The sequence below is a fragment of the Podarcis erhardii genome (genome assembly GCF_964252035.2).
Source record: "Podarcis erhardii genome assembly, chromosome: 5".
NCBI lineage: Eukaryota > Metazoa > Chordata > Lepidosauria > Squamata > Lacertidae > Podarcis > Podarcis erhardii.
The window spans coordinates 19,214,180-19,239,695 of NC_138509.1; the positions used below are offsets into that span (position 1 = coordinate 19,214,180).

The following is a 25,516-nucleotide window of genomic DNA, read 5'->3' on the forward strand; positions in this document are numbered from 1 at the left end:
CATTTCTTGCATCCTTCTTTTTTATGTCATTTCTTAGTATTCCTAACAGAAAAGTTTCTGGTTTTTTAACAAAGGTATATTTCAACATTTTTTTCAATTCATTATAAATCATTTCCCAGAAACCTTTCATTTTTTTACATTCCACCACATATGATAGAATGTTCCTTCTTTCTCTTGACATTTCCAACATTTATTACTCACTTTATACATCTTTCCAAGTTTTACTGGTGTAACATACCATCTATATAACATTTTCATAACATTTTCTTTTATTGTAGTACATGCAGTAAATTTCATTCCTTCTTTCCACAATCTTATCCAATCATCAAATTGAATATTATAACCAAAGACTTTGGCCCACTGAATCATTGCAACTTTAACCTCTTCATCCTTAGTATGCCACTCAAGCAATAATTTATACATTTTTGATAAAATTTTAACATCATTATTCACAATTTCTTTTTGAAATCTAGATTTTTCATCTTGAAAACCTCTTTCCAGCATCTCTTTTTTAAACATCGCATTCACTTGGAAGTAGTGTAACCAGTCAAACACATATTCTTTAACTTCATCGTATGGCTTCAATTTCCATTTATTTCCTTCTTTTATAATTAAATTCTCATATGTAATCCAACTCCCCGTCATATTGATCTTCTTAACACTCATTACCTCCAATGGCGACAGCCAGAATGGAGTTTTAAACTCTAATAAATTTTTGAACCTATTCCATACTTCAATCAGCGGACCTCAGAAAATGTGATTTTCAAAACCTTTATGCACTCTTTTTTCCTCATACCATAAATATGCGTGCCAACCAGATCTATTATCATATCCTTCTAAATCCAAAAGTTCTGAATTTTTCAACTTTATCCATTCTTTCACCCAGCAAAGACATGCAGCCTCGAAATATAACTTTAGGTCTGGCAGGGCAAAGCCTCCTCTATCTTTTGCATCCGTTAAAATCTTAAATTTTATTCTAGGCTTCTTGCCCTGCCAGACATATCTTGATAATGCTCTTTGCCATTCTTTAAATATCGTAACACCTTTAATTATTGGTATTGATTGAAATAAAAACAACATTTTTGATAGCACATTCATTTTTACTGTTGCAGTTCTTCCCCAAAATGACAACTTCATTCTTCTCCACACTTCCAGGTCCTTCCTAATCTTGTTCCAGACTGGTACATAATTATTTTGAAAAAGATCAATACACTTGGGAGTTAATATAATCCCAAGATATTTAACTTTCTTAACCACTTCCATATCTGTTTGTTGCTGAATTCTTTCTATTGTCTCTTGGTCCATATTTTTAACCATTATTTTCATTTTACTCTTATTTAATTTGAATCCGGCAACTTGTCCGAATTGCTCTATCTCTTCTAACACTTCCTTAACACTTTTAATAGGGTCTTCTATTGTTATAACCAAATCATCAGCGAAGGCTTTTACCTTATATTCCTTACAACCAACTGTCACACCTTTTATCAAATCATTACTTCTTAACGCTCTCAACAAGACTTCCAGGACCGATATGAATAACTATGGTGATAAGGGACACCCTTGTCTTGTACCCTTGGTTATAGCAATATCATCTGTCAGTACATTATTAACAATTAATTTTGCTCTTTGTTCAGAATATATTGCCTTTACACCATTCACAAATGAATAACCCATCTCCATAAATTCCAGATTCTTTAACATAAATTCCCAAGAAATATTATCAAATGCCTTTTCCGCATCAACAAATATCAACATCGCTTGCTTATCTTTCTTATTAGTCAGATATTCTATTCTATTTATTATGTTTCTTATATTGTCTTTCATCTGCCTCCCTGGCAGGAATCCTGTTTGGTCCTTATGGATCAATTCCTTTAATGTCTTTTTCATTCTATTTGCCAAGATGTTAGCAAATATTTTATAGTCATTGTTCAATAGCGAAATTGGCCTATAGTTTTTAACTTGAGTTAAATCGGAGTCCTGCTTGGGAATTAATGTTATATATGCTTCTTTCCATGTCTCTGGTATTTGTCCTTCTTTCAGAATGTTGTTCATAACTTCTACCAACGGTACAAGTAAGATGTCTTTCATTTCTTTATAATATCTTGCACCAAATCCATCCGGTCCCAGAGTCTTCCCACTTTTTAATTCTTTTATAGCCGTTTTAACTTCTTCTATTCCAATTGGTTCATTCAATTTATTTTTATTTGTCACTGGAATTTTTTGCACCCCTTTCTTCTTTAAATAGTCTTCTATCATCTTTATCTTAGATTTCTCTTTTCTTTTATATAGATCTCTATAAAAGTCCACAAATCCTTTCCTTATTCCTTTCGGGTTCTCATTGTCTTGGTCTTCTACTTTAATCTTTTTAATTATATTTTGTTCTTTCCTTTTTTTAAGTTGCCACGCCAGCCATTTTCCGGATTTATTTGCAAATTCAGAATTCTTTTGTTTCATTCTTTTTATATTCCACTCTACTTCTTTATTGATTATCATAGCGAATTGTGTCTGAAGTAATTTTATATTTTGCTTAACTTTTTCATCCTTAGGTTTGTTAATCAATTTTTTTTCATTCTCCATTATTTGTCTTAAGATTTCTTTTTCCCCTCTTTCTCTCAATCTGTTTTTTATTGCATTTTGCTGAATAAAGAAACATCTCATGACCGCTTTACTAGCATCCCAAACCATATTAATTTTTGTTTCCTTATTTATATTCACAAAATAGTCAATTAAACATTTCTGTGCTCTTTCCACAATCTTCTGGTCGTCGAAGAGTTTCTCATTTATTCTCCACCTGAACGATTTGTCTTCATACCCTTTCAGAATACCTTGGATGGCGTTGTAGTCGGATAAAACCTTGGGTTGGATCTCAATTTTTGTAAATCTTGAAATTAATTCATTAGATATCCAAATCTGATCAATTCTTGACATTGATTGATTTACTTCAGAATGAAAGGTAAATTGTTTCTCTAGTGGGTGTCTCAATCTCCAGATGTCTATCAAGTTACAATTCTCAACCATATCAAAAAAAGTTTTTGGTAGTTTCCCTTCTTTTGTTTTACCCTTATTTCTTAGTCTGTCCATTTCCATAGACACCACTCCATTGAAATCACCCATTATTATAACTTTTTGATCCATATATTCAAATAATTTCTCTTCCAAGTCCTTAAAAAATTCTGCTGTGCTTCCATTTGGTGCATATATTCCAACTACTATCAATTTTTCACCCTGCCAATTGATTTGAACTGCAATAATTCGACCCTCTTCATCCTTAAACAATTGTGCTTCTAATTTATTTTTAACATATAAGACCACCCCTCTTTTCTTACTTTTGTCTGATGAAATAAACTCGTTTCCTAATTTTTTGTTAACCAAAATTTTCCTGTGTACTTTTTTCACATGAGTCTCTTGTAAAAAGATTATGTCCAAATTCTTTTGCTTTAGATATTGTTGCACTTTATTCCTTTTTTTATATCGTTCATTCTATTAACATTCCAAGTCCATAATTTCAATGCCATAATGTCAATCAATTAAATATTCTTTTTATTACTTTTTATTTCTCCTCTTCCTCTTCCTCTTCTTCTGTTTCTTCTTTTTCTTCTTCCTTTTTTCCTCTCCTTTCTTTTCTTTTATCTTTCCTGCTTCTTTGCTCTTCTTCCTCCTGGTCCGTGGCTTCTCCTTCACCACCTTCTGCTCCTGCAGCTTCTAATTCTGTTCCTTCTCTGGTCAGCCCCTTATATCTTCTAAGAAATTTGTCGACTTCATCCGGTTTTGTCAGTCTGTGCCTCTTTCCTTTATAGGTAAATGCGACGCCTTCTGGAAACTCCCATCTAAATTCTATATCATTCTTTCTCAAAACTTGTACCATCTCTTTGTATCTATCTTGTTTTTTCAGAAGTCTTAATGGCACATCTTTAAAAATTATTATGAAACTCCCATCTATAATTAAATGTTTTTCTCTATTTTTTTGCAAAATTAAATTTCTAAATTCTCTATCCTTGAAGACAATTAAACAGTCTCCTGGGAATTTCTTCACTCTGGTTGTCTTTGTTTTAATCCTAAAGGCATTTTGAATCGTTTTTTCCACATCCTCTAATTTCATATCTAGCCATTGAGCAATCTCTGTTGTCAGCTTTTCTTTGATTTTCTCGCCTTGAACCTCTGGCACAGACCTGAACCTCAAATTCATTTCTCTTTGTGAATAGAAATGTCTCATCTCGTGTGCATAAGAGGGGGAACGGGATGAGGGAGTGCACATGCCTGAGGCTCGGTATACCTCTTCAGCGTAACACTGCATAGTTGCATATTAGCCAGGCCTATGCTGGGCCTTGAGTGCTGTCAAACATTCCTGAGGTTCTGCACAGCCCTATTTTCTCTCCTTAGGCTCCTTTTCTATAAGAATGTCTGCTTGTTTTGTGCTGATGTGAGTGGCTGATCTAGTCTAATATGACAGTAATCCTAGCAAGCAGATGTGCCTTGGTCCTGCCTGCCATCTGCTCAGGTTCTTTAGCATCACATGAGGCTGGCCGGGGGGGGGGCACAACCCTTTGGATCTGCATGTAACCTATGTAAAATTAAAGCACAAAACTATTATTACAGCTAGTAAAAAAGGAGTACCTGGAAACATGAGAAGCATCCAGGTCAGACTCTTTGTCCCAATTATCCTAATATTACTTACTCTGACTGGCAACAGATCTTTAAGATATGGGACAGTGGTCTATTGCATCACTTGCTACCTGATCCTTTAAATTGGAAACGCCAAGAATTGAATCTGACACCTTTAGCATGCAAATATGTGCTCTGTCAGTGAGTTTGTGGCTTCTCTTTCATTGTATGCAAATTGGTTGGTCAGTTTCAGAGCTTTTTGAGAGACAGGCAATAGTGGTTGCTGTGGATAAGGAAAGAGATTGCAATCTGTGGCTGGTTCTTGCTTGTCCAGACAATTTGTACTCTTGTTTGTTTATGTGCTGGCCTGGTATTTTGTTTTTGTTTTTACTTGCTGCTCTCTAGGCAGGGATTGAACTTTAAGAAATAAGAGATTTAGTTTGTTTGTTTTTACTTTATTCAAAACTGTTGATTTCTAAGGTGAAAGATTGCAGCCGGCTCAGAATGTAATAGGTGCAATTACTGCAAAGGAAAGTTGCATAGCCTCTGTTGCCCTTATTAACCAAACTGACTTCTCTCCCACTCAAGATTGTTTTCTACCTCCACATCCATCTGCAATCATTAGACATTCCTTCTGGCAGTACCAGTCACTTACACAGATGGAATAAACCATACATTTACTGGCAGAGCTGTTCCATCTCCCCCACCCCAGGCAAGGCTTTATGGAGCCTGGAGCTTGCATAACAGTTGACCCCAGCTCAGGATCCAGTAGATCGCAGGCTAGCTCAGTTCTTCCCCACCTGTTTCAGGGCCTTCTGCAGGCTGACACCAGTGGGAACCCCACTTGCCTCCAATTCACACTATCAATAGCAGCTGTTGCAACTATTGGTGAGCCAGGTTGCCCTCCTAGGAGCACTGGCTTCATTCCTGGCCTTGGAGATAATGGAATCATATATCGGTAGAATTGGGAGGGACCCCCTGCAATACAGGAATCTCAGCTAAAGCATCCATGGCAAATGGCCATCCAACCTCTGCTTAAAAACCTCCAAGGAAGGGGAGGCCACCACCTTTCTTGGACAGTGTTCAAAACTCCCATTGTTCTAGATGCATTTTGCAACAGGGAATTTCATTAGCACGAGCAGTTTCTGAACTCTGGGCGCAGTATTGCACCTAAGATTTCAGATTAAAACTACAGAGTGGAAGGAAAGGAGGACCTTTTTCTGCCTCCCCACTTCCAGCTACTCTCTGAAGACTGGAGAAGAGACCCTCTTAAGAAAATTGGGGGTGGGGGTGGGCAGGGGAAGGACTAGACCATGTGAAAAATGAACAGAATATTTTAGCTGCAGTTCATTTTCAGCTTTGTATTCTTGTTATAAAAAAGCACACCTAGACATTCCATTGTTGCGCCCATAACCTAGGTTTAAGGTGCCATTTAGCTCCTAGCTTTCATATCTAAGTTTCTAACACTGCTTTTGGGAGTCCATTCCACTAACACATCTTACCATCAGAAAGTTCTTACTGGAGTTTAGTCGGAATCTCCTTTCTTGTAGCTTGAAGCCATTGGTTCGAGTCTTACCACGCAGAGCAGGGGAAAACAAGACTTGCTCAATCTTGCATGAAACAACCCTTTAGATATTTGAAGATGGCTATCATATCTCTTCTTAGGCTCCTCTTTTCCAGGCTAAACATACCCAGCTTCTTCAACCGTTCCTCATAAGGTTTCCAGACCCTTGATCAACTTGGGAGTCTCTCGTGGAGAGCAGCTGTGGTGTCACAGGCCACATTTGCAATCCGAGTGGGCCTGTTAACATTCTCTGATCTTATGACTGACAGCCCTGCTCTAGATGCTCAACTACATCATCATACATTACCAGATGCTAGAATGATATACTTGGACCTGCTTCTTCTTAGGTTATTTCCTTCAGTGCCCTAAGTAGTTAGCTGACACATCTTTATGCCCAGGAAAAGATAGAACAAGCTTTTTTGTGTAGATATATTTCAAATATTATATAGGGGGAATACAGTGGCCACCATCTCTCCTGGTACCCACATGTTTGTGTGTTCAAGCTAAGTCATGGATTTGAAGCAATTTATTTAATTCCTCTTTATATTTATATCCCACCTTCCCTCTAAGGTGCTCAAGGTAGCATTCAAGGCTCTCCCCCTCCTCATTTTATCCCTGCACCTGCCAGTAAGGTATTTATATTTATTTCAGAGACTGAAAACAAAGTGACATTGGGCAGTGTTTCTTTCTGTGTTGATGAAATGTGTTTTTAAGCAGTCTCATGCTGGAGACAGGCAATTTCCCTTCCCCTCCCTCCGTAAGTTCAAGGCGGTTTAGAAGAAGGACTAGAGCTTGTGGTGTGTGCACACATCCCCCTCTTTCGCCTCTTGTTTAGCTAGATTTCGTGTTGCTTCAAAAACCTGCAAAAAACATTTAACCAAAGGTAAGAGAAGGGCATCAGAAATATGGGGAGCTGAGAGTGCAAACCAAACCTCCTGTGTGTTCAATCCTTCAACGGTTCATTTTTGGCGAGTGTCACCATAAGCAACATCCGCTAATCTGATTTGATAGCTGTCATCTTGAGAGCTGCAGTAATGCAAACAAAAGATGATAACTCAAACGAGGTTAGAGTGAAGAGCTGTTCCCCAAGTCTTGCTGTTGCCATGTGGAATCCCCAAGTCAAATTAGAGTGTGGCATTCGTTCCTTTAGCTCCTGGGAGTCTACAGTTAAGATTCAGACAAACTCTCTCTCATTTCCACTTGGAAACAGTTCCTTGGAGACTCCCTCTAAACACCAACTGAGGTCTGATTCACGTAACTGAGAGGCTTATTTTCAAAACGTGTTGTCCTTTTTTTCTGGCATGGCAAACTAGTTCTGTGCATAAGGTTCACTACACTGCTGGATGTCAATATACCCAAAATTGGTTGCATCAGGAAGCAGTTGTGCTGCTTTTCAACTTTGCTGAGTGTAGTCATTATAGGCTGATATTCTTAGACAGGATGAGGCTGGAACTTTTCCACCCTTGAGAAAGAGAATTTATGAGCTGGGTGAAGTAGCTAAGTGTGGGGCTTGAACTCTGGCCTACTTAGGGGTTTCAAAATGGAGATATTTTTTGGCCCTCCGCCTACTACTTTAGAAATGCTTTTCCTTTGATGGTAACTCTTACTGTTCTGAGAAAATATATTTGGTTATTTTGTTTGGCTTTATGTAGTTGCGCCACAAATTCCCAAGAGAAAGAGAAGACGTAATTCACAATAACAGACCAACACAGAATATACAATTGACTAAATGTTGGGTGTAAATTTTTGTCTGGAAGAACTAACACGTTGATACACTGCAAAACACACTTCATTGGCAGCCTGACCTGCACATACTTATTCGCAAATAAATTGCACTCTATCAAGTAGAGCTTTCCCCGTGTAAGTGTCCATAGGATTGCAGCCTTGTGGTAAAATAATTGCAAGATGGGCCTGTAGTTTCTCATGTCAAAGAGTGGTACTTTAGCTGAGCTTTCTTCCTGAAAAGGTAGTTTACACATGCAGGAAAGTTGGTGTGTTTGTTTGCTTTGTTTTTAAATGTGAGGCTTCATTCAAATTATATGATCTCCCCAAAAGAACTGTACCACATGCTGTTTCCTTGTTCTGCTGCCAATCTCTGCTGAGAGAGGGTTCTTCGGCAAGTATTGCTTTCTTGCCTGAGTTGTTTAAGTCCAGCTTGTTTTTTACACACTTCACTGGGCCTTGATATTGCAAATGATACAGCTTTTTGTATGGCAGTCCCAACACATGGATAAATTTCTTTTCCTTGCCTCTCATACGAGCTCCAGTGCACACTCACAATGCAGGCTGGATCTTAGTTCAGGCTCCTTTTCTCTGCGTTGATTTAGATCTGTTTCTTTGCCTTCCTTTAATCTAGTTCTGTGGTGTTAAATTTCCTCTCTGGTGATTACAGAAGTATGAAAGGCTGGGGGGAAGTGAGAGAATCTACTGCCAGTGTGGTGGGTTATATAAATATGAATATGAAGTTGGGAAGGGGAGGGGAGCTGGCAGGTGTAGAAATTTAGAGTGGTGTGCAGAATGAATGGTGCGCTTCGTTCATTACTTCAGTTTTTTAAAAAAAGTATTGGAAATGCTTGCTACATGAATGGCCTGACTGATCTTAAGGCTTGGCTGCACCTTCAGTTGGTAAGACCCGCCGACAGTTGCACCAATACAACACTGATATATTGCCTCTCACATTGCAGACGCATCTCACACCACATAATCCCGAATGGGAAAGAAATATTTGCCTAGGAAGCACTGATTGACATGTAGAGGAAGGAGAGCAGGTTCCATATTGAGAGTTGTGGGTACTAATATAATTTTGCAGCAAATGAAATTAGTCTTTAGTGGAGAAAGGCTGTAGCTCAGTGGGAAAGCATCTGTTTCTCATGAACAAGGCCCCGGGTTCAATTGCTGGCATCCCCAGGGAAGAAATTGGAGACCCTGCCTAGAATCCTGGAGAGTGGCTGCCAGTCTGTGTAGACAGGACTGAGGTGGATTAGATTCATGCTTTGCAGAGGTTTGGACTAGATGAGCCTTCCAAGTCTACAATTCTATGATTCTATGGGGTTGACGAAGAGTCGGCTAGTATAAGACTGCTTCCTGTATTTTGCAACTGGTTAAAAATTGCATAATTTACATGCAATTCACAAATATTTACATAAAGCCACTTTTCATAATTTATTTTGTGTTTTTGTTGTTGATGGTGTGTGTGCTTTTGATTGCTATTTTGTACTTTGCAAGGAGCAAGGATCTCTGTAGGATATTAAAAGCCAGCTCCCAGCCACTGTAAATCTTCCTCAGCCACCTCTCCGATTTCTAAGATTTAACCCAGAGTTGTCCACACACTTCCAAGCATTTCTTTGTATCCGTAGGGTCTATCCATTTATTTATATTTTGGCATTTGTGTGCTGCACTGTAACACAAATTCCTCTCTCGAGCATTCAATGAAAACAATGCAAAATGAAACATAAAAGCATAGAATCAATGCTAGATTAATACAACAAAAACAGATTTAGAAACAGAAAGGTCCAGGCTCTATCAATTGTTTAGGAGGCCTGGGTAAACAGGTCTTGACTAGGTGCTGAAAAGACCCTCTCCCTGGTGGTTGCCTGCCTTACTTCATTAAGTAGGGGCACATAGAGCAGAAATGTACCCTTTTTAAATCTGAGCGATGGGATGGTGGGGAGGTTTCTTACACACACACACACACACACACACACCTGAGTGATCCGATGCCTCAGCAGCATTGGGCTTCGCACAGCTGGGGCGTAGATCCCAGCTGAGGGATCCGGTGCTGAGGCATCACGGTCACTCAGATGGGGGAGCACTTTCATGGAACCGCCACCCCACTGCTGGCTTGGGCAAGCCAGTGCCGGACTGGGGGTTCCTTTAAATGCTGAAGGGAGTGGCAACCGGGTGCCCCTCAGCTGAGCAATTTGAAGATGCGGAGGGAGGAACAAGCTATATCGGCACCTCTCCAAGGCAGCTTGCTTCTCCCTCTACACTGTATGAGGGCAGACTGCGATGTCAGTTTCACTTAGAGGTATATTGCTAGTGAAACTGCCACACTTCCGAGTCCCTCTGCTATCAGCACCCCCTGGTTGAAGTTGCGCTGTTATAAGAGGGTCTTAGTAGTGTGGTGGTTTCATCAGCGATATACCGCTGAGTGAAACCAACATCGTGGTCTGCTCCTCATACCGGTCCTGGGCGATATATTGATGTATCGCCCAGGCCTAGGCAGGATGTAAATGTACTAAATAAAAAGGCGGTTATTGTTCAATCAAACTGAATGCAATGTTTTGGCAAGAGGGAAGAGAGGAATCCCTTGTCCTCCAGATAATTATTTATGGTTTGGCAAGGAGAATATGCTTTGCCTTCTTGGGAATGTAGGCTGCCTAGCTAATCTTCCCATTCATGGACTCTTCCCAGTCACTCCTTCTGTCCAGGCTACATGCCTTACCAGCTCTGCTTTTCACTTTCCTTGAGTGTTTTTGTCAGTCTGGAATGTGTCCTTGAACTTTTGTTAATGCCTCTTGGTTGCTAGGATGGTGAGGGATACACATGGAAACTAGCCCCCTGTACAGAGGCAAAATTCACATTTGTTGCCTTGACTGCTTTTGCCTTTGGCCCTGTTCACTGCTGGCATGTAGAAGGGAGTATGACCCTCTGGCTGAAAAAGGTTCCTAGCCCTTGTCCCAAGGGGAGAGGAAACCATCTTCCAGGTTGCAAGATCTTCATGAAATAGCAAAACCTGTCAAGAGCTTTTCTGCATGGTCACTTCTCTGAAGTTCAAGAAGGTTGTCATCAAAAGTATGTTCAAAGTATTTTCCTCTCAACACATTTTAGAAATATATATTTATATATATATATTAGTTCAGAACAGTGTTGGGACATTTGGGAACTGGAAAGCTTTTGCGTAACTAATTTCATATCGGCATATTAGTCTGGAAGGTCAGAGCAGTTCATACTGGAATTTGTAAAGCATCCTGAAGCATTCCTAGCAGTAGCTAACGAAGCCCACCTAATATGTCTACAGCTGGGCAAATATCCCCCCAAATAGCACTGTCAGCCTTCTCTCTCTCTCTCTCTCTCTCTCTCTCTCTCTCTCCCTCCCTCCCTCCCTCCCCCCCCCCAGCCTTATTAAACCAGCTTGATGATCACATCTGTGATCAGGACAGAACAGAGTAATCAACTCTGTTCAGGAATTAAATATAAAACTGCAGCAACCCTGAAAAAAATATTTTAGCAGCAGCAACATAATCCTATTCGCTGCACATTATCTGCAGCCAGTATCTGCTGCTAGAAGAGCTCTCTATGTTATTTAAATGACTTCATCACATTTGGATCATTAGGAGGCATTTTATAGGATTGAGGTTATTTGGCAGAAAGTCAGGGGTGAATTTTATAATGTGCCTTTACTTTTTCCTCTCCAAATACACAGATTAGAGTTTTTACAATAACAATTACACCTTGGGTTGCAGCACTATTTCCTCTTCTTCAGACCATCGTGTATATCATCTGTGGCCAAATTCACTGTTAACATGTATCTAAATAAACACTCAGGAGAAAAAGGAAACAGAAATATTGTGTGGTGTAGGAGAAATTGCTGGATTTGAATTTTTTTTTTAGGATCCATACCTTAAGGACAGTTGCCCTGTGATTCTGTAATTTTGTTTGTAGGGGTGGGAAAAATTGTGTCAGAGATGATGAGTGCAGATTTGCAAAAATGTATGCAGGATGCAGAATTTTATGGTGAATTGTTTGCCTATGTATGTTTCTTCACAGAGTACATGCAGGCTGCATTCAGACAATACTTTATTCCATTTCCTCGACATTTCCTTATTATTTCCACCTTTTATGTGACCTTTCTTGTCTTGTAAAAGCCGCTTATAGGTAGGTGGTGTTTAAGCTGTTCTGGGTGTGGTGGCATTTCCCCTGGAAAGATCAGATGTGCACTTTTTTAGTCCTTTCAGATCCAGTTTTCCTGCGGTGGCCCAAGTGGTCTCTCTAACATGGAGCACCTTTCACCAACTAAGGCTGATATGCTAACTGTGAATCCCCCTTGGCAAGCTCTCCATATTCTGGTAGCACCTCCCCTAGGCCAGTGTTTCCCAACCTTGTGCCTCCAGCTGTTTTTGAACTACAACTCCCATCATCCCTGACTAGCAAGACCAGTGGCAATGGATGATGGGAATTGTAGTCCAAAAACAGCTGGAGGCCCAAGGTTGGGAAACACTGCCCTAGGCTATTGCAGCACATCATACCCAGAGCTTCCTTGGACAGCTGTTCAGAAATTGAAGCATGTGCAAAAGACAGCATCTAGTTACCAGCTTGGACTGGGTGAAGTAGGAAGTGTATATTAACAGTTCTGAAGTAGCTACACAGCTCCCAGGCCATCTCAGAACACAATCCATACTGTCGCTTCTAACCCTTTAAAGTCCTAAACAGCTTGGGAAGTGGGAACCGAAAAGATTGCCGGCTCTTTCAGGAATCTGTCCTAATATTCAGCCGAAGTAATCTTCTACAAGTGTCTTTTCCATCGCCATCAGACGAGGATGCTGTGACTGAGCCTACTCAGTCATGTATTCCATCTCTGAAATTTCCTTCCAAGGGACGTTCATCAGGTACCATCCCTGTACTCTTTTTAATGTCAGGGGGAAAGTTGCTAGGCTTTAATTTGACTTTTTTTTTAATGCGGGAATTTGATTGCTGCTGTTACCAGTTTTAGTGTACTGTCTATATTGTTCATTCTATCTGTGGATAAGCTATTCCCAGCACTTCAGCTGAAGAAAGGCTAATATATTTCTTAAATAAAATGGAAAGAAATATTTAATAGGCATTGCTACTCTGTCTAGGGATTTAATTGGAAGCTACTTAGTTAAAGCTATGGATGTGGAGTTTGCACGTGGCCAATGCTGCCTGGATGAAATTTGTTGACTACACTGTCAGTTCATTTTATCTTCACTCTCGGATCAGTGGACAGCACATTTGCTTGGCTGGTATCAGAGGGAGTTCTTCTGTCTTATGTGTAAGGTGCCGAGGGAAGGGGGGGAAAGTGTTTCACAAAATGAACTCCCTAAATAAGTTATGATCATGGGTTTATATAATTTATGTTTGTTTCCCCCCAGGACAAAATATAAGAGAGATGTTTAGGTAAGAGAGCATAGAGATGATGCTATCATCAGCTGAATTTGTATCTGCCGCCAAACATGAAGCTATGACAGAGAAATACTGTTGAATGTATGGGATTGTCAGTGGCGACCAGTCAGGCAGGCACTCCCTGGAATTTAATTTCAGGGGGCAGAATGTTAATACCTGGCCATGCTGCCATTGTATCCCCATATTTCTTTCCCATCATGCATTCCCGTTTGAGGGTACACTCCTGGGCTGACTACATGGCCAACTGCATGAGTCCTATATTTGGGGGTATCTGCACATGGGCATTTTTCAAAACAATATATTTTATTTAGCATGTTAATTAGTGCTTTGCACCACAAATTTATGCTTTGACAAAGTGCTTCTCATCTTCCCAAAAGATAATATGCTATTGGACTTTTAAGAAAATTGCCAGGAGAACCTGAACCATGAGATTGCTGTTCTAGAACATTATTTAGATCAGAATGAATTGCTGCAGAACTCTATACTAAGCAAACAAATTGTTGCATCCACACTGCTAGGTAGCTGAGATTTTGCACAGAGATGCTGCAGGAAGAGCGTGGTTCAGTGGGACTTACTTATGATGTGGCATGTTTGGAGTAGATCTAAGAGTTTGGGTTTTATTTCTTACATTGCTGAGCTACAAAAATATGTTATCTGCTGTTTAAAAATGAGTAATTGCCATTCTGTACCAAGACAACCCAATTTTTGTACTAAAAGAAGGCAAATTCTTTGATATATATAAAATGCAGTTATCTGCTTAATTTGCATCATTTATTCTACTTCTGTTAGTTATGACAGAGGGCCAAGATGCTATGCAGATTATGTCCATCTTCTTGTGTGATCAATAAGTCCTACTGAGTACCAAAGTAAAAGGTAAAGGTAAATGACCACTGGACGGTTAAGTCCAGTCAAAGGCGGCTATGGGGTATGGTCCTCATCTCATTGCCACCGCACTACCCAAGCGCTAAAACTTGCTTCTTTTCTTTTAAGGCTAGGATTCTTAGGGTGCTGTAACCAATACTGAAGGTTGCTTCAACATCTTTCTTCCTGCCTCCCCAACTCTCTGTAATTGTGCAGATTTGTAGAATTTACACAGGTGTGTAAATTCTGATTATGTTATTATCATGCTGTCTTACTATGCTTTTTATTAATGTGCTTTGTAAAATGTGTTCTTAATGTTTTACACGGCCCTGGGATCTTTTGATAAAGGATGGTTTATAAAGGGTGGATTTTCCCAGTTCACATAAGAATCTAGCAGTGTAATACATCCTATGGCAAAGTTATCCTTTATCTTCAACATTTGTGGAAGCAGAGGTGTTTTCACAGCTACTGGTGTCAGTAGAAGTAGTTTTATTGCCACTGCAAACTGAAAGGTTTTTTCAGATGCTCCCAGAAGTGTGAAACAGGTACTGTTGCATGAAAGGACTTTCTATTTTTTAGTGTTTACACACTATTACTGGCTTTATAATGACAGTTATATATTTGTGCCTCCCCTTCCCCCAATTTAATTTGGATTTATCTACTTGCACAGGTGTGCTTTCGAACTGCTAGGTTGGGAGCAGCTGGGACGGAGCAATGGGAGCTCACCAGCATTGTGCAGATTCAAAGCGCCAGCCTTTCAGTCAGCAAGCCCAAGAGGCTCCTGCCAACCCAGGAGTTTGAAAGCACACCAGTGCAAGTAGATAAATAGGTACCACTGTGATGGGAAGGTAAACGATGTTTCCGTGAGCTCCGGCACTTGTCACAGTGTCACGTTGCTCCAGAAGCAGTTTAGTCATGCTGGCTACATGACCCAGAAAGCGGTCTGTGGATAGATGCTGGCTCCCTTGGCATGAAAAGCAACATGAGCACCACACCCCATAGTTGCCTTCACTAGACTTAACTTTCCAGGGGTCCTTTACCTTTACCTTTTTTATGTACTAGAATTAGTGCTAAACCTCCAGAACAGTGGTTATCTTTGGGTAGGTAGATTCAGATGCCTATTTTTCTTTCTGCCTGGGTGATTTTTCTGTAATTACTGTGCGGTGGGATCTGTGAGGAACTGGGTCACATAATGGATATCTGTTACATCTGCAGCTAACTGAATGCTAAGTCAACACTTTGAGTGCGCCATGTGACCCATATCCACTGTGTAGAGATTGCAACCTTCCCTGCAAACAAACAAGCAAGCAAAAAACACAACTCTTGCAAAAACCGTCTTCCAATGAGGATATTGACTAATGGACTTTCCTCAAAGAGCCTTGAAGGGTTAAGCACACTATGCAATTAATTTTTGTCCACACTATTGTGGTGGTAACAGGAGTGCCAATTTATGGTTCATTAAATACAAGGGCTAATCAGTAACCAGTCTGGTTTTAATTCCACTGGCTTCATGAGCACATGAAGGTCACCACAGGACTCAATGAAGCTTTTAAACCAAATTAATGTTACTGTGCTGAGCTGTTTGATATTTGCAGAAAGCATGCCAGTGTGTTGGAATGTGCTTTGACCCAAAAATGTACTTGTTATATAACCCACTTAATATGTGTTTTTATTTCCAGCGGTCATCTGGTACTAAGTTACCCTGTTCTAGCGTTGCAATATAACTGACAAGTGAAATTCTATTGTAGTTCCAGCATAAGAAGCATCTGTATACGTTTCAGTGAATGGAGCACTTAATCACACAAACCAATACTTTAGGGAAGGGGTTGCCAATCTTTTTTGGACCAGTGGGCACATTTCGAATTCTGAGGTAGTCACAGAATAACTGCAATGGGGGCGATTATGACAGAGAACAAAATGGCTGCTTTAGCAAATGTGGCATAGCACAAAATGAGAACCTTCTGCCTTTTGTGAGAGGTTAGCTATGCCTCCTGGTCCTGAGTGTGGAAATCCCACAACATTGATTTTAGACACCCACACCATATATATATATATATATATATATATATATATATATATATATATATATCAACAAGGAATATTCTTCAGTACAAGGTAAAATATACAGGGTGGCTGTACTACACTCAGGGCTTGGCCACACTTCCTCTTGTCCCACTGCCCCCCCCCCCGAAAATTGCTCTTTAGCACTCAGGCAACCAGATTTTCTGCAGAATGGAAGCTGGGATGAAAAATGGAAATTGCAGAATGCACAAAACTATACATTTCCTACAAAAGAGACACAAAACTTTTGGTTCCTATGCCAATATTAGAAAATAAAGAAACGGCTTGGACCCATGCCTAGAAATGGCAGGAAAAGCGGGAAACCATTCATAGTTGTGCTTTCCAGGCACAGGAAAAGCGGAAGTGTGGAGAAGCTCTGGCTCCCATTTCACAGAAGCCACTTCAAAGGTACCTGCACATTTTGTGCCATAATTTTCATTCTAGGAGGGCTAGAGGCTTGGTATTTTTTAAAATAAATAAATAAATGAAATCTTGGAGTCTGGGGCACCTGCGCAGAAACTCAAGTGAACACCATCATACATAATGGGTTGGTGACCCCTGATTTAGGGCATGGCTGCTTCCATACAAATCCTCCTACTTCTGAGGCACCAGGAGAGGCTTTCCTCCATGTACTGCCTCGTTTTGGAGGTTAGACTGATATTGACAAGAAGTAGCATTTTCTGTGATGGCCTCACAGCAGTGTAACTGTCTCACAGCTAGATCACGGAACGGCCCCCTCCATCACCTATTGAGGGGTTCATATGTGTAGCTCAGGACACACTTAAAACCCAGCACAATCCAGAGGCTATGGTAACAGTAGTGCTGGTTGATCCTTGGCTGTCTCTTTTGCCTGACAAACCCTAGAAGTTTGTTTTGCTCTGGCTGTAATTAAGATCCTATCTTCCTGCTGTGACCTGGAGGAGGTGTCAGCAATTTCTTTGGACGTTTGTCACACTCGGCATTTATTTTCAGAATTATGTCTATTCAACTTAAATCAGGTTTGCTTCATATAAGGACATTTAGGTCTACTTCTGCTCTTTGGCTAGTGTCAAATAACCTCTGTTTTTTGTAATTGCAATGAGCCACTTGTCCCAGCATGCTTTGCTATAACCTGATAGACTTTTGTACTAAGTACATGCTAGCTTAACATGCAGTCTGAAAAGCATATCCCCTGTTCCAGCTCAATACCATTGCAAACTGCAGAGTGGAACTTCTGTCATGTTTTCTCTTGGATTAACACCCACCCTGCAGGGGATCTTGCCAACTTGAGAGAGTGCACATTTTGTTGTTGTTGATTGTGTGTGCATGTGTTTTAACACTCGCTGTTTGGAATACCCAGCACTGAACCTGAATAGTATGTGAGAATATGAAGTCCTTCAGCACCCCAGAGGCTAACAATTTTATTATGGCATATACTAGTTTTTAAGGTGCTACAGGACTCTTCGTTATTTTTGCTATGCCTCTGAATAATGAAAATTGCAATTTTCAGTTATTGACTTTTAAAGATATATGTGTTAAGTTTTTGTCTCTGGGGATGCTAGGGAGTGCTTGTTTATGGGCAGTGGTATCAACTACTAGGAAGACAACATCGGGGTTTGGCAGACTTTAAGAATAGAAGTTTCACACTTCAAAAGACTTTGGAGCAAGGATTGTGGATAACTGGAGGTCTTTGTAATGGAACAAAAATAATACAAAGGCACAAATGAATAAATACATGAACACTGTTTACTATTAGAAAATTGCAGTTTCTCTTTGTTTTTGGTGAATGCAGTTGTATATTTTATTTAGTTTGCTTTTTATTTATGTAAAATCAATTTTTAAAATATTAACTTTCAGAAACATAGGGGTTGTCTGTATGTTTCCTCTGCCCACATGCAATAGGAGACATGCCTTCGGTTTGCCCACACTCCTCATTTATTTGAACATTGACTCTTCTGATCCCGAATATTAAAATCCATTTTCTCCAGTGTAGATCAGGCAGTCTTCTTCCTGTGTATGTAGGATGTGAAGGGGTAGATTGTGCCTTCCAACCAGACACGTGTGCCTCACAGAGATCTGCATGTGAATGTGGTGTGCACTGTATATGTGAAATCTAACATATGTAGGCCTAAAAAGCTTGACTGCTTTCCCTTGTACAGTTCAGGAATCAGCCACCCATTTTTCATATATTTGCCTTATTCAAATGTCCCAGCTGCTCAGACATTATTTGCATGGAAGGGGATGCGCACTTGGTGGCGCAGGCACGAAGGAACCATCTTGTTCTCCCAACTCATAAGCAGAAGATCAAGAAGAAAGTTTGTGTGTGTGTGTGTGTGTGTGTGTGTGTGTGTAGAAGGCATCAATAACCACCAGTATTTAATGTAGGATTTTCACATTAACAGAGGGCAATACACCACAAGAAGCAACATATTATTTTACTTACGTGACTACATTGCATAAATAAGAGAGTACATTTTGATCCAGGCCCTAGTGGTCTCAGTGTCTTGCAGTCACATAAATATGCAGACTTCCCAGTTTCAGTATTACCTTCCGTGTTCAGTGAGATGGCGAGGTGAGAATTATGCTCCAACCCCTCAAAAAATAAAATAAAATACTGCACAATCAAGTGTTTCTATCTAATACATTACCAAGTCATGGGTTTTGTTGTACCTGTCCTTAAAAAAGAAAGAAAAAAGCATTGTAATAGTGAGTCCCTGGCAGCCTTAACAACAAATAACAGTGTTTTTTGGCCGGGGGTGGGTGGAATAACTGCTTTTGAAGGCACAACAGTATTTTAACTGTAGCTCATAAAAATTGTGTGGTGTAATCCTATCGAACAAGATAGAAGAAATCTGAAAAAGCTCTGCTCAATAAACTGATACATTCTTCAGGAAATTGATGGTAGTTCAAAAGCTGTTTCTTCAGATAGCAATCATTGGGCTTAAGCTTGCTCAAAATGAGTGCTCAGTTGGAGCATGGCGAGGGGCCCCCCGATCTGCTTTAGAATGGTCCCTGTTTAGTAGACAGGGTTCATGGCTTTATCTGAAAGGGGATTTTGACACCTGACACTGCTGCACAGAGGGAGGGGGCAGAGGCAGGAGAAGAACAGCGAGCGAGGAATATAAATCCATTTTGAACCGAGTGTGGTTTCTTGTGCCTTAAGTATCATTTGGGTTTTATTTGTACGTATAAAGGTTTATTCAAAGAGGATTTCACTTTTATTAAGTGGCCAGCCGGGCTGCCTTAAAACGTGAAGGTGCAATTAAAAGATAAGAAGTCAAAGGAAAGGCGTAGGCTAGAAGCTCCTCTTTTGGGGGCAGGCATTTTTTCCCTAGTTCATTCAAAACCTCTGTGGCTTGGGCATAATCCCAGTGCCGTTTTGTATGTTAAGGATCAGCAACTTCATGTCCTGGAGCTGAATCTGACCCACTGGGTGTAACCAGCTCTTCCCACCCCCGCCTCAGTTGCTAGCGCAGTGGTGGTAGAGAGGTACAAAGGGAGCAACGATTGTGGGAATAGCACTTACTACCTTCTGCTATCCTTTCTTGAAACTGCCCCTTCTGTAAAACCTGTTGCTGGTCAGAGTTGTATATGCACTGAGCCTACAAACAAAGAAATGATCCCTGTGTAAAAGGACAGAGGTGGAAGTTGCCTCAGTGATCCTGATCACAACTGCTTTCCATGAGTTGTTTCTACAGTTTTGGAACAACTGAGAAAGGTTTCATAGAACTTGAGGAAGAGTGAAGACCAACTCAGGTGTTCTGCTGTAAGTACTGTATTTTTTGCTCTGTAGGACGCACCAGACCGTAGTACGCACTTTGTTTTAGAGGGGGAGAAAAAGAAAAAGAAAAATTCTCCCCCTCTCTGCTCAGCGCCCCTTCAGCGAAGTGGCAGGAGAAATGGAGCCCCTTCCATTTCTCCTCCCGCTTGGCTGAAGGGGCACTGTGCAGCTCTCCCTCTCTGCTGAAGCCAGGAGAGTCTTGCTCTCCTGGCTTCAGTGAAAGGAACCTGAAGCCTGCGGAGCACAGCGGGAATTTGCACTGTGCTCCGAAGGCTTCAGGCGGCTATCCCTGAAGCCTGGAGAGCGAGAGGGGTCGGTGCGCACCGACCCCTCTTGCTCTCCAGGCTTCAGCGAAAGCAATGCGTAGCCTCCAGAGCGCACAGGGAGCGCTCCCTCTGCGCTTCGGAGGCTTCGCGTTGCTATCGCTGAAGCCAAGGAGCCTGCATTCGCTCCATAGGACGCACACACATTTCCCCTTAATTTTTGGAGGGGAAAAAGTGTGTTCTATAGGGCGAAAAATACGGTAAGATGGTTTGTTTCCATCTTTAAAAAGACCCCCACGTGTTCTCATCTCACCTTTCCCCACGGTGGGCTCTGTTCTTACCAACCCTCTACCTCTCTCAATTACGGGAAACTAGATTGTAATAGGAAAGGCAGACTTTTTTCAGCAGTGATCCATCAGTGTCACTGTAGCATAGAAAGAATGGACATGCAAATTAGTGTATTTTTGTTACTAGCATTATTTTTGTATTAAAGATTTTCAATTGATTCAATATCTGCCTTTAACCAACTGATTCAATGCGGTTAAACAAAAACCACATGTTTCCGGACTTTCAGTATAAGTAGATCCTTAACATGCTGAAGGAAGTGCAAGGTAAACTAGTAAAAAAGAAAGAAAGAAAAAGGTTCCTCTCATTATTAGAGAGGATATCTTTCCTTTTTGCATGCCCTGTTTCACTGAACTCATCAGAAACAAAATAGCCTCAAATAAACTAATGTGCTTTTAATTCACATTGATTAATACTCCCTCTGTTTACTCAGCTAACCCTTTTAATTGATTAATCTAGTAGATCAACTGATTAAAGCCCTAATAATTATTTATCCAGAGCTTTTCCTGAGTATATACATTATTATGACAACCTGTAAGATAGGCCTCGCTTCTTAGCAATGTTTGAGAGACTAGTGGATTCCCTAACGACGTCTAGTGAGTTCATGTCTGAGATGAGATTTGAGCCAAGAATTTCGTAACTCCTGGCCAGTTTCTTAACCGCTACAGTGCAACAGCTCAGAGAATCTCGAACACACAACATTTGCTCCTATGGATGACTTTTATTTCACTACCTTTTGTTCTGCCAATATGCTAGCTCAGGGGTCAGCAAACTTTTTCAGCAGGGGGCTGCTCCACTGTCCCTCAGACCTGGTTGGGGGCCGGACTATATTTTGTTGGGGGGGGGGAATTAATGAATTCCTATGCCCACAAATAACCCAGAGATGCATTCTAAATAAAAGCACACATTCTACTTGTGTAAAAACACCAGGCAGACCCTACAAATAACCCAGAGATGCATTCTAAATAAAAGGACACATTCTACTTTCAAAAATACGCTGATTCCTCGACCATCCGCAGGCTGGATTTAGAAGGCGATTGGGCCGGCTCCGGCTCCTGGGCCACAGTTTGCCTACCCATGTGCTAGCTCAAGCAAGAATGTTCTTTGAAATGAATAAAACTAAATTCACACTTGTACATTTCTGAATGTGTTTTATGTGAAATGATGTTGTTAGATAATATTAATAAAAAAAGATTGATCTGTGAAGAAACACGGCTGGTTGATTCTGAGTTTCTTTCTGGGAACATTAGGTTTTGTGCAAGCATTTAACCAAAATGCTTTTCTTGCTTTTCTCAAAAATTTATTGTTGGTGAGAGATGATAGTTCTAGCGCTGATGCCACAGAAATAGATTTTTTTCTCTTGAAAAGGCAGATACTGGCTTGCTACTATTCTTCATTAACAAGTTATTGTGTTAGAGTTCACGAGCAATGCACCGTGTGTTTGTCCACCAGTCATGCCTCATGAGTATCAAATTGGTATATTGAGTGGATCCTGGAAGTGAATAACTTGAAGAGTTATATTGGGCAGTGAATTGATTGCATGAGCCTCCTTTTGCATTCATACAGAAAATACATTATTTGAAATTGAGATCCATTCATTGAGATCAATTGACAATCAGAAAATTAGTAAATGGGTCACGAAAGTTAACAATCAATCACTTTATACAAAAAAGAGTGGTTATATTAAAAGGCAATATTGGTTAAAATATTGACTGGCCATAGTCACTCTTGGGAGTGAAAATATATGGTTTCTAAACTGTTGCAGAAAATTGTAAGGCTGCCCCTTCTCAGACAGCAAAATTAATATATTCCTGGGTCCTAGTGGGTGCTTCTACCTAAATGTCTCAGTTGACAATAATCTATAGTTTCTGGTCTATTTTGCTGTGAAAGCTTCTCTCTTTAAAGGAAACAGGAATCGATTCACCATATCCTGCTTCTGCATATTGGACCTATTGGATTTGCATACAAAATGTATAACCTTTGGATTTAGACTGATTCACCTTACAAGGCTGCAGTTACATCCTACACTTATACAGTATACCTCCAACCAGATATGCAGTGCACTGGGAGATGCAGACAGCTGCAATTTCTTCTGTCCTGTCCCAAACACAAATACTTCCAGTCCCACCCAATCACCCTCCACTTTGTGCCAGGCTCCTTCTGTCTCTGGAGAGAGCTGTCTCTTGTTTGGGAAACTCTGCACTCACGATAATGAAATCCTTATTTCACCCATATGAAAATAATGCTTTGATGAATAACCAAGCCTCCTTTAAAAAAACCCAAAAAACCAAAGAAAGATAGTGTTTCTAAGCGGCTGGGGGCACGGAGAGTGAAAAGTGCAAAGCCAGAATAAGAAAAATAAGTTATAAGCACGCTAGGCTTGTCAGTTTAGATCATGTCATTCCTGTTAGTGCCTAGTAAATACAACACCAGATCAAGAGCCAGAGGATAATCTTTCACTCAAAATCGTTCTCTTGCAATAATCCAGTATTGGGTCCATAGTGGAGAAAACTATTGTCAGTGTCTTGCTTTGTTTGCTGACACGAGCATCTTTTCAGTGTATTAAAAATTTCTCTATTAATTGTAATAATACCTAATCCTCTTCTTTTGTAACTACAAAAGAGTTCTTAAAACAAAGGAAAACCCCAAAGTGAATATATTGGAGTGATAGGGTAGCTAATTTAATTTAAAGGGAGGGGAATGCAACTGCCCTTTGGAGGGACTATGGTGGCACCTAGGCTGGTGATACCAGGAAATGCTTTGAGCTGAAGCTCCATTCAAACTGCTTCACATTTCTTTCCTGTCCTACTAACATACTGTATTTTCACTCTATAGGACGCACCGGACCATAGGACGCACCAGACCATAGGAGGGGGAGAACAGGAATTTTTTTTTCTCTTGTTATCCCCCTCTAAAACAAGGTGCATTCTGTGCGTTCAAGGTGCATTCACCTGAAGCCTCCGGAGCCTAGCGGGAGTTCCCACTGGGCTCCAGAGGCTTTGGGTTCCTTTCAATCTTCTCTTTGTCGGGGAGCAGCGCAAAGGCGGTGCGCCGCCTTCCCACTGCCGCCCAATCTTGTGGGGCTGGCAGTGGGAGGAAGCGTTGCAGCCTTCCCCCCACCTTTGTACAGCCGTTGTAGCCTTCACAGAGGCTTTGTAGCCTTCTGCAGAGGCTTTCCACAGCCATCCGCAAGCTAGAACAGCGAGATGGAGTGCTCCACAGCGCTCCGTCTCCCTGTTCTGGCTTTGGGCTTAGCTGTGACGCACACACATTTCCCCTTAATTTTTGGAGGGGAAAAGGTGCGTCCTATAGAGCAAAAAATACGGTATTTTCCGTAGGGCAATAATAATAATAATAAAAGGAAGAAGCCATTATACAATTTTTATAGGCAGGCAGTACAGGGTTTCAATGCTTTTACTAAGCAGACATGTCTTGTCTTTTGCAAAAAATGGGGAGGCCAAATGAAACTAACAGATGAGGTCAGGACATGTGCATGTTCTTGGAGAACTTTAAACCATTGCTTGGGACAATGTGGACTGAAGCTTTTTAATTCAGTGTTCCTTTTCATACTTCCTGCATGTTGGTTGTAATTATTATTATTTATCTTTTTTAAAAAGTGGAGATAAAATAAAATGGATGGAGATGAATATTTTTTTTTTGTAAATCTGTTTTGAAAACTGAAGTTGCTATATACTAGCAAATATATTGTGAACCTTCTTAGTCTAGATAAGATTTTTGTCCCATGTCTAGAGCTGTATATGACATAAAGTAGCGACAGGCCATCAGTCTTTACAAATCAAAATCCAGACTAGTGTAGGATCCCTGGTGCCCAAGCAAAAGAAGGGTCCCCAATACACCTGGCTATGTCTGCATGTAAGACTGTTTACTTTGCATAAAATATTGCAGTATACAATTATAGACATACCTTTACATATATCAAAACAAAAAGAAAGAATCTGCCAAATACAAATTCAGCTAATTCTTTTTATGTGGTTCCTATCCTCAAGACATCATTCTCCCAAAGCAAGCAAAGTCATTAGAGCAGGATTAGCAAAATGGCTTTTATGAGGCCATTCTGTCCTGTTCTTCATTGGGGGAGGAGAATAATACAACCAGAAGAGCTGAGAATACCAGACACATCCTGACTCCTGCTGAGGATCGGAGATGCATTTGCTGAATGTCTGTGTTACTGAATACCACCCATTGTGATTATACGGGAAGTGTGTGGGTGGCAATTTTAAATGGTAAATAAAACCAGGCAGAGAAGAAGAATGGCGTTACCTATGGAGTTATAGAGAAAAGCTATGGTTAGTAAAATATAAGTAGTAACAATATTCAGGAAATATATGCAACTACAATAATGGTTCTCAAGCTTCAATGCGCCCTTAGCAATTTCAATACATATTCTCTGAATCCTAGCCTTGCACAAACGCAGGTGTGCCAGGTTTTCCTCAGATAACTCTGGCCTATAAGCAGACTTTCTTCTCCTTTTCTGCCATTGCACCTTTGATGCGGAGCCTTACTTTTTTATAGATGCATTCCTATCTCTCATTCCTCCCTCTTCTTTGCATTCTGTCTGTGATAAGGAGGGGGCACCACATTAATGTCCACAAAATTAAGATGTCAAGCAAGTTCTTCACCAGTTTCTGTAGGGGAAACTGGAGGAGGACCACTCTCCCATAAATCTGTTAAGCTCAGAGTGGCCATTTGAGAGCCTCACTGCAGATCAGTGACAATGAAGTACTAAATCAACAAGGTTTGGTGGGAGGGTGTATGTGGGCTTCCATTGGTAGGGCTATCTCTTACAGAACTGACTCAGGAATATGTTTAATTCACTGAGTGAGTAGGTGTTTCCTATTAGTGATCCTTGAGTTTCTATTCTCTGGGCCCATTATTTTTTTTTAATGGGGAAACTGT

The 25,516-nt window shown here is 40.5% G+C and overlaps 1 protein-coding gene across 11 annotated transcripts in view; it reads left to right on the forward strand.

The window, feature by feature from the left end:
• The window catches only part of ZMIZ1 (zinc finger MIZ-type containing 1), a 365,870-nt gene that overhangs the window by 157,103 nt on the left and 183,251 nt on the right, over positions 1-25,516 (forward strand). The window lies entirely within an intron of this gene.